The sequence below is a fragment of the Dipteris shenzhenensis genome, chromosome 14, assembly GCF_047967505.1.
Source record: "Dipteris shenzhenensis isolate YYH24624 ecotype China chromosome 14, Dip_SZ_1.0, whole genome shotgun sequence".
NCBI classification, from domain to species: Eukaryota; Viridiplantae; Streptophyta; class Polypodiopsida; order Gleicheniales; family Dipteridaceae; genus Dipteris; species Dipteris shenzhenensis.
In genome coordinates this window covers 39,698,915-39,707,478 of record NC_141609.1, presented here as the reverse complement: position 1 = coordinate 39,707,478, position 8,564 = coordinate 39,698,915, and the positions used below count along the sequence as shown (strand labels likewise).

The 8,564-nt window shown below is 38.2% G+C and overlaps 1 long non-coding RNA gene across 1 annotated transcript; it reads left to right on the top strand.

Annotated features, from left to right (window-relative positions):
• The first annotated feature begins 4,505 nt into the window (after positions 1-4,505).
• Positions 4,506-5,424, top strand: LOC147894612 (uncharacterized). Its single transcript, XR_015542171.1, has 3 exons — positions 4,506-4,797; positions 4,972-5,045; positions 5,142-5,424. It is a non-coding gene; the product is annotated as an uncharacterized LOC147894612 (long non-coding RNA).
• Positions 5,425-8,564: the final 3,140 nt, after the last annotated feature.

Here is an 8,564-nt window from a genome sequence, read left to right as displayed (position 1 = left end):
TAAAGGAGGAAGAGATTAAGTCTATCCCGATTGCACCAGAAGTAGAATCTCAATGTACACCATCCACACAAGTAGAGACTCAATGTACTCTTAGAGAATCACAGCCTCAAGAGAACTCATCAGACTCTATTCAGTTGTAAAACATGTAGAAAGAAACATGAGTCCTTGAAGATTTTTATCTTGTTTGTATCGATTAATGATAATGTTTTTAAAACTTATGTTAAATGTTGCAATACATTAGGATATTTTATGATATTTTTTCATTACAATACATTAGGTTTTACTTTTTTGAAAGTCTAATTTATTATGTACAATACATTAGGTTTTACTTTTTTGAAAGTCTAATTCATTCTTATGTTCCATCACTTTATTTTATAGATTTCAATGTACTCAAAATCTATCATTTATTATGTACAGCAAGTATCTCATGATGAGATTCTATTAATTATATCATTCTTGTGTTCCATCATTTTACTTTATAGATTTCAATGTACTATCACTATCTTATATGTCTCAAATGACTCCCATTACGGTCTTGCATCCCATCATTTTATTTTATAATGTCTCGCATTACAATCTTGCATCTAGTCATCTCGCATTACGGTCTTGCATCTGTAGTTCTATAAATTCCCTAGTAGTCGTTCATCTTCTATATCTCACCCGCAGCAGACACTTCTTGCACTTTGCTCTTCATGATGAGATTCTATTAATTATATCATTCCTGTGTTCCATCATTTTACTTTATAGATTTCAATGTACTATCACTATCTAATATGTCTCAAATGTCTCCCATTACGGTCTTGCATCCCATCATTTTATTTTATAATGTCTCCCATTACGGTCTTGCATCCCATCATTTTATTTTATAATGTCTCCCATTACGATCTTGCATCTAGTCATCTCGCATTACGGTCTTGCATCTGTAGTTCTATAAATTCCCTAGTAGTCGTTCATCTTCTATATCTCACCCGCTCCTCTCCTCAAGCTTGCTCCTTCCTCTCCTCAAGCTTGCTCCTTCCATCTTGCCCGCTAGTAGTCGTTCATCTTCTATATCTCACCCGCAGCAGACACTTCTTCCACTTTGCTCTTCTTACCTTACTCCTCTCCTCAAGCTTGCTCCTTCCTCTCCTCAAGCTTGCTCCTTCCATCTTGCCCGCAGCCTTGCCTCCTCTTCTCAAGCATACTCCTTTCATCTTGCCTTATCTCCTCTAGTTACCTTCCTCACTCTCGTTACCTTCCTCACCTCGTTCGTCTTCTATATCTTTCCTCACTCTCGTTACCTTCCTCACCTCGTTAGTCTTTTATATCTTTCCTCACTCTCGTTACCTTCCTCACCTCGTTCATCTTCTATATCTCACCCGCAGCAAAAACTTCTTCCACTTTACTCTTCTTACCTTACTCCTCTCCACACTTCTTCCACTTTACTCTTCTTACCTTACTCCTCTCCTCAAGCTTGCTCCTTCCATCTTGCCCGCAGCCTTACCTCCTCTTCTCAAGCATACTCCTTTCATCTTGCAGCCATTATGGATCTTTTTAAGGTAATCGATTCTGTCGAGCAAGCCATTAGCAGCCTCAAAGAATGGATTGCCGAGAACCAAGGAAAGAGAGAGGAGAGAAAGCAAAATCCAGCTCCATTAACCCAGTACGAGAAGGATGACTTTGCTTGTCAGAAGGGCCTAGAGAAGGAAGAGGAAAGAAAAATAAGTATGGCTACTACTGAAATAGATAAATTGCAGTCATATAGGAGAGAGTTGATAGACTTTCAAAGTGAGATATCTTCGCGTGTGGCTCGTTATGGAAGATTTTCCCCCGAGGAAGCGCAAGCCATTCGGAATAAACAAAGTGTTATGCAAGAGAAAATTCATCAATCCTTACTTCTCTTCTATAATTTTAACTACATCGATGAGGATGAGATGAGCTCAGCTCTTGAATGGGTTGAATTTAGGCTAAGGACTTGAAAATAGAAAATTCATCAAATTGAATGGCTGTAGTCTTGAAAATAAATTTGCCTTCCACTGAGAGTCTTATTGTAACTTTTGGTGTAATTTGCCTTCCAATGAGAGTCTTATTGTAACTTTTGGTGTTTTTAAACACCTAAATTATAAATATTGTGAGAGTTTGCTACTTCCACTTGTAACTTTTGAAAGTGTTTCCTAAACACTATTATAAATATAAAGTGAGTTTACAATTAATGGACCACTCTTTTTTGTGTAACTTATCTCAGGCTTAACTTTTGAAGGTGTTTATTAACACCATTAAATATTAAGAGAGTTTACAACAACCTAATCTTATTTTTTCATGTAACTTATCTAAATTGCGTTAAATTTTATAATTTTAGTTTCATGTCCTTAAAAAATATATAAAAAAATGCTTGTTTTTATGTTTTTATATGTGCTTTGAAGATTGGGTTTTTCTTAAATTTTATCTGAAAACTAGTCCAAAAGTATATGTAAAAATGAATTTGTACATTGACAAGTCCAAAATTAATGAAATAAGTGTTTATAGTGGTGGCTTGTTGATTTTTTTCAAGGATGGAAAAGAATAAAAGTGGCCATCGATACATGCTAAAGCATACAAGGAGGAAGGGAGGATGGGGAAGAGGAAAAATATATATCAATGAGAAGGTTTGTAGGAAGAGAAAAGAGAGGCATCATGGGAAGGAAAATGGAGTGAGAGAGGAGGCGGTCAATAGAAGAGAGCACTCCATATGAAATAGATGAAGAGTTACTACAGTAAGGCCAAAGTGCATAAGGAGACTATGTCAAGGAATACATGTATGAGAGTGTCTACATTAAGCAAGAGACTCCATTTTACAACCCATTTTCCACTCATTAGCTAGCATCCCACATGCACACGGTGGGAGGGTCCATCTTCTATGTGCACATCTTTGCCTAATATTTATCAATGGGTATGACAACCCTTAGCCCCATGGATCAAGGTGTGCAACAACCCTTATCCCCATTTTCAAGCCCTATTTTCCACATTTAAAAAATTGCTATCTCCTAAGTCAAGAGCGATGACTCACATGCTTGGACCCTTCCCTTATTTTCAAATGCACACAAGCATCTATGAGGACAAGTGGAGGCTTGGCACAAATACCACCTCAACCTACTTTTCCCTTATGAAACTATGACGTGCATGTGCACAACCACCCTATTCAATGCATATATGGGGCCTTTCACTCTAAGGGGTTGGCACACATAGGGGATTCACTTTATAGAAAACTAGACTATCGCATGCGCTCAAAAGGGCATATTATAAATCCATTACCTATGAATTTTGACTAAATAAAGTGGCTATTTTTTGAAACAAAGATATAACTTTTTTTTTAAACCCTTATATTATGTAAGTATTATGTACTTATATATTTTGTAATTTATGTTCGAAAAGTAAATTTAATAATATCTTTTGTTGAACTCGCATGATAATCGTATATTTCTTAGTGAACCCCTTGGGATGGCACATGAGTAAGCTTGCTACCTCAACCACGAGTCCCTAACCCTCTTATTTTATGTTATATATGTGGCCACATTATATTACACATTACAAATACCATAACCCCACAAAATCTAAATAGATCTTACACATGTATCCTCTACTTATATAGTGCAATTCAAGAAGGGGTGTTTATGGATTGTGTATACTGCACTATTCTAGGCAGACTAGAAGGAAATAGGGGCAAACCTTGACCCTAACCCTAAGGGGTAAATTTTATATATTCATTATCATGTTCAATACAACATATAACATAGTCAGCCATCTCTTGTGCATTGTGATCAAGATTCTGAGGTCAATTACTTGTTGATTTTTATTTTTGGGCATCATTATCATAATAGGAACATTATAGTTACTGTTACATTTGAAGGAACATAACAAGTTGAAGCTATGCTTCAAAAGAGCATTGTTAAGGAAATTTTAGTGCTAAAAGGGAGTAGCCGATATTATTTTCAAAGTAAGGTTCATAAAGGTAGTAGGAGGAAGATTGTATGTCTACAACTTGAGAGGGTCACTCTTCATATGTAAGTGTAGCACATGGGTTCAACAAAAGGGTTTTTTAAATAATCTCGTTTAAAAAATATATATATAAATAAGATAAAATAAAATAATATTATATATATATAGAAATAGACTTACTAAAGGGGTTTTTTAATTGGAATTTTGAAACAAATTGGAACTTTGTATAGAAAAAGGAATCATTATGATTGATAGATCCTTTAAGGGCTATACTAATGTTCGTTAAATGCAATTGGTATATAGGGTTTTCACGTAGTGAACCCCCCTTGCTCTACAATTGTAGGTTTTTAAAACAATGTCTTACCTTGAAATTGTTGGGGTGACTTTTAGCGTTGAAATACAAGAGGGAGAGGAGTGCTCTCTTTAAAATGTCAACATTCAAGAGTCCCATGGAAAGAGTGATTTAAGGGAGGACAATAAGAATTTGCTGGTCATGACTATGAATGAATGAAAAGAGTCATCCACGTGTGGAGCCGCTAGTCAATTCTTTCAAGAAGAAATTTCTAGTCATGACTTAACGAAAGGAAAGGCGTGCATCTTAACCGGTCTCTTAGAAAACTTGACCCCCACGTTCATCAGCAACCATGTTTCTCTTTGGTTTTCCTGTCCTCTGGTATTTCTGTCCGTAGGCGCCCATTGTGCTGCCGCTTGCTTCCCCAAGCACCCCAATGAAGGACTGTATAACAGCTCAGCTTTGTGGCTCTAGACTAAGTCTTGCAATAGCCATCTGCCTGCTCGTCTTTATTGCCACTGCTCCCCATGGTTACGTTTCAGGTTCCCCGGGTAAGCTTAACGTACCATTCTTGCTTCTCAGTTCCGCAGATACTCTCGCTGACAACGCAGGTAGCCTCACACTGCGTAAATTGTTTGTCATCGTTCTCACACCTTCTGCACATGCGTACTTGTTTTCCTCATCGGAAATCCTCAAATTAAATTGCCAATTGTAGAACTGTGCAGATAGAGTGCTGATGTGGAGCGCCAACGACTAGCCCTCAACTCGCATGCGAAGCTTTGAGCCATTGAGACGCTTGGTAAACAGAACTTAAATTAACAGTACCGTCTCTTAAGGCGTTTCCTTAAGTTTGCTCCAAAATAACTCCGGTGCTTTGTTTTGGATGAAATCACAGGTGACAAGGCCGGACAGTAGGGCAACAGACCCGTCGAATCATACGCCGCATTGTTGTGTATAAGTGATATGGCGACCGGAAGTGGCAAACAAAGCAGCTGCGATGGAACCACACTTTCGGAAATCACACTTACCGTGTGTGATTTGGGCTTAGAGCGGAACTTTATTTTTCAAAACCCACAAACCTTACTTTTAAATTGAAACTTGTGGAAAGATTAACTCAAAGTTTTCAGACTAAAATATAACTAAATATGTCACAAGCTTTGCGTACTTTAAGGCAAAACTTTCACAAACATGAGTGTGGCGTAGGAACCCTCTCTTCCCCTCAATCTCTTTCCTTCTTCTTTCCTTCAATCTCATTCCTCCTCTTTTTCCCTCTTTCCTTTTCCTCTTCTTCTCTCTCTTTTTCCCTCTTTCATTTCCCTCTTCTTCTCTCTTTCCCCCTTCTCTTATGCTCATGCATAAACATAAGCATGAGCATAAGAGAAGGAGACATATGCTCATGCTTATGCTTATGCATGAGCATAAGAGAAGTAGACATATGAGCATATGTCTCTTTTTTCCTCTTTTCTCTTTCCCTCTTCTTCTCTCTTTCTCTCCCTCTTTCCTCTTTTCCAATCTCTCTTCTCCTCTTTTCCCCCTCTTTTCCCTCTTTCCTTTCCCTCTTATTCTCTCTTTCCCCCTTCTCTTATGCTCATGCATAAGCATAAGCATGAGCATATGTCTCATTTTCTTATGCTCATGCTTAAGCAATATGTCTCATTTTCTTATGCTCATGCTTATGCTTAAGCATGAGCATAAGAAAATGAGACATATGCTCATGCTTATGCTTATGCATGAGCATAAGAGAAGTAGACATATGCTCATGCATAAGCATGAGCATATGTCTCTTTTTTCCTCTTTTCTCTTCCCTTCTTCTTCTCTCTTTCTCTCCCTCTTTCCTCTTTTCCAATCTCTCCTTCCTTTCCCTCTTCTTCTCTCTTTCTTTCCCTCTTTTTCCCTCTTTCATTTCCCTCTTCTTCTCTCTTTCCCTCTTCTCTTATGCTCATGCATAAACATAAGCATGAGCATAAGAGAAGGAGACATATGCTCATGCTTATGCTTATGCATGACCATAAGAGAAGTAGACATATGAGCATATGTCTCTTTTTTCCTCTTTTCTCTTTCCCTCTTCTTCTCTCTTTCCTCTTTTCCAATCTCTCCTTCCTTTCCCTCTTCTTCTCTCTTCTCCTCTTTTCCCCCTCTTTTCCCTCTTTCCTTTCCCTCTTATTCTCTCTTTCCCCCTTCTCTTATGCTCATGCATAAGCATAAGCATGAGCATAAGATAAGAAGACATATGCTCTTTCTCTTTCTCCTTTCCCTCTTCTTCTCTCTTCTCCTCTTTTCCCCCTCTTTTTCCCTCTTTCATGCTCATGTTCTTATGCTCATGCATAAGCATAAGTTAAGCATGAGCATATGTCTCCGTCTCTTATGCTTATGCATAAGACTCCTCTTATGCATAAGCATAAGCATGAGCATAAGAGAAGGAGATATATGCTCATGCTTATGCTTCTTTCCCTCTTCTTCTCTCTTTCCCTCTTCTTCTCTTTTCCAAACTCTCTTTTCCCTCTTTCCTTTCCCTCTTCTTCTCTCTTCTCCTCTTTTCCCCTCTTTTTTTCCTCTTTCTCCTTTCCCTCTTCTTCTCTCTTCTCCTCTTTTCCCCTCTCCTTTCCCTCTCCTGTCTCTCTTCTTTCTCTCTTCTTCCTCTTCTCTCCATCTTCTTCCTCTTTCCTTTCCCTCTTTCCTTTCCCTCTTCTTCCTCTTCTCGTCCACTTCCTCTTTTCCCTCTTCTTCCTCTTCTTTCCCTCTTTCCTTTCCCTCTTCTTCCTCTTCTCCTCCACTTTCTCATTTCCCTCTTCTCTCCCTCTTCTTCAGATTCCTCTTCCTCTTCTTCCTCCTTCTCTCCCTCTTCTTCCTCTTCCTTTCCCTCTTTCCTTTCCCTTCTCTTTCCCCCTTCTCTTATTCTCTCTTTCCCCCTTCTCTTATTCTCTCTTCTTTCTCTCTTCTTCCTCTTCTCTTCCTCTTCTTCCTCTTCTTCTCTCTTCTCCTCTTTTTCCCTCTCCTTTCCCTCTTCTTTCTCTCTTCTTTCTCTCTTCTTCCTCTTCTCTCCCTCTTCTTCCTCTTTCCTTTCCCTCTTTCCTTTCCCTCTTCTTCCTCTTCTCGTCCACTTTGGGCTTGCGAACATGGCTAAGTGCATTTCCTTAGGTTAAAGATGGGCTTGCGAACATGGCTAAGTGTGTTTCCGTAGGTTAAAGCTCTATGAGCAACAGATGATATGAAAATATTTACATGCCTTGTACAAAGAAGGATGATTGTGTTCAATACACAAACACAACAACACAAAGCACTCGTAGATGCGCACACAGAGGCGTTTCTTTAACTAAAAGAAAACTTACGGGCGTGTCTACTTGCGTGTCTATTAGCACATTTACAAACAACACCTATTTCATTAATTTTGGACTTTTTCTGTTGTTTTTGGACGAAGTCCAAAAATCCTTCCCAAATGAAAACTTTACTTTGTGAAAATATCCTTCCCAAATCAAAATTTTACTTTCTGAAAATATTCTTCCCAAATCAAAAGTTCACTTTGTGGCACTATCATATTCACATAAAAATATTATTTTTTCAATCTATACTTTTGCACCAACATGCAAGAATTTGAAATAATACTATATTAGAAATTCTAGCTATATCTAAGCTATTTGTTAATTTAATTATTTTTAATATTTTTCCTTGACGTTTTTCCTTGACGTGATAAATTTATAAATCCATGAAAGGAGACTTAAATATTTCATGAAAATAACATTGTCACTCGCAATATGCACAAAATTTTTAAAACTTTTGATAAATAGAAAAAAGACATGATGCCATAAGACCCAAGTTTTGTATTGAACCAAAGAGGTATAATAGCAATTATAGCTATTATTATATGATTACATTGAGAGACGTTGCTCTCAGCTAGAGTCTTTATATCCAAAATGATATAGATTGAACATATGTTTACAATTTAAATTGTTGCTCTTAAAGAGCCTCAATTCATGCCATCTGCATAATTTGACTACCCATTGTCTTATTGCTCAATGTCACGACAGTCCCTTGCCAGGTGCCATCTGCATAATTTGACTCCCACTTGTCTTGCCAAGCCTTGCCCCTTGGGTGCATTGACTCCCCATTGTCTTATTGCTCAATGCGATAGTCCCTTGCCAGGTGCCATCTGCATTAACTTCCTATTGTCTTGCCAAGCCTTGACCCTTGGGTGACATCCAGTGCAAAGTACAGGTGCCATCTGCATTAACTCCCACAAGTTGTCTTGCCAAGCCTTGCCCCTTGGGTGCATTGACTCCCCATTGTCTTATTGCTCAATGTGATAGTCCCTTGCCAGGTG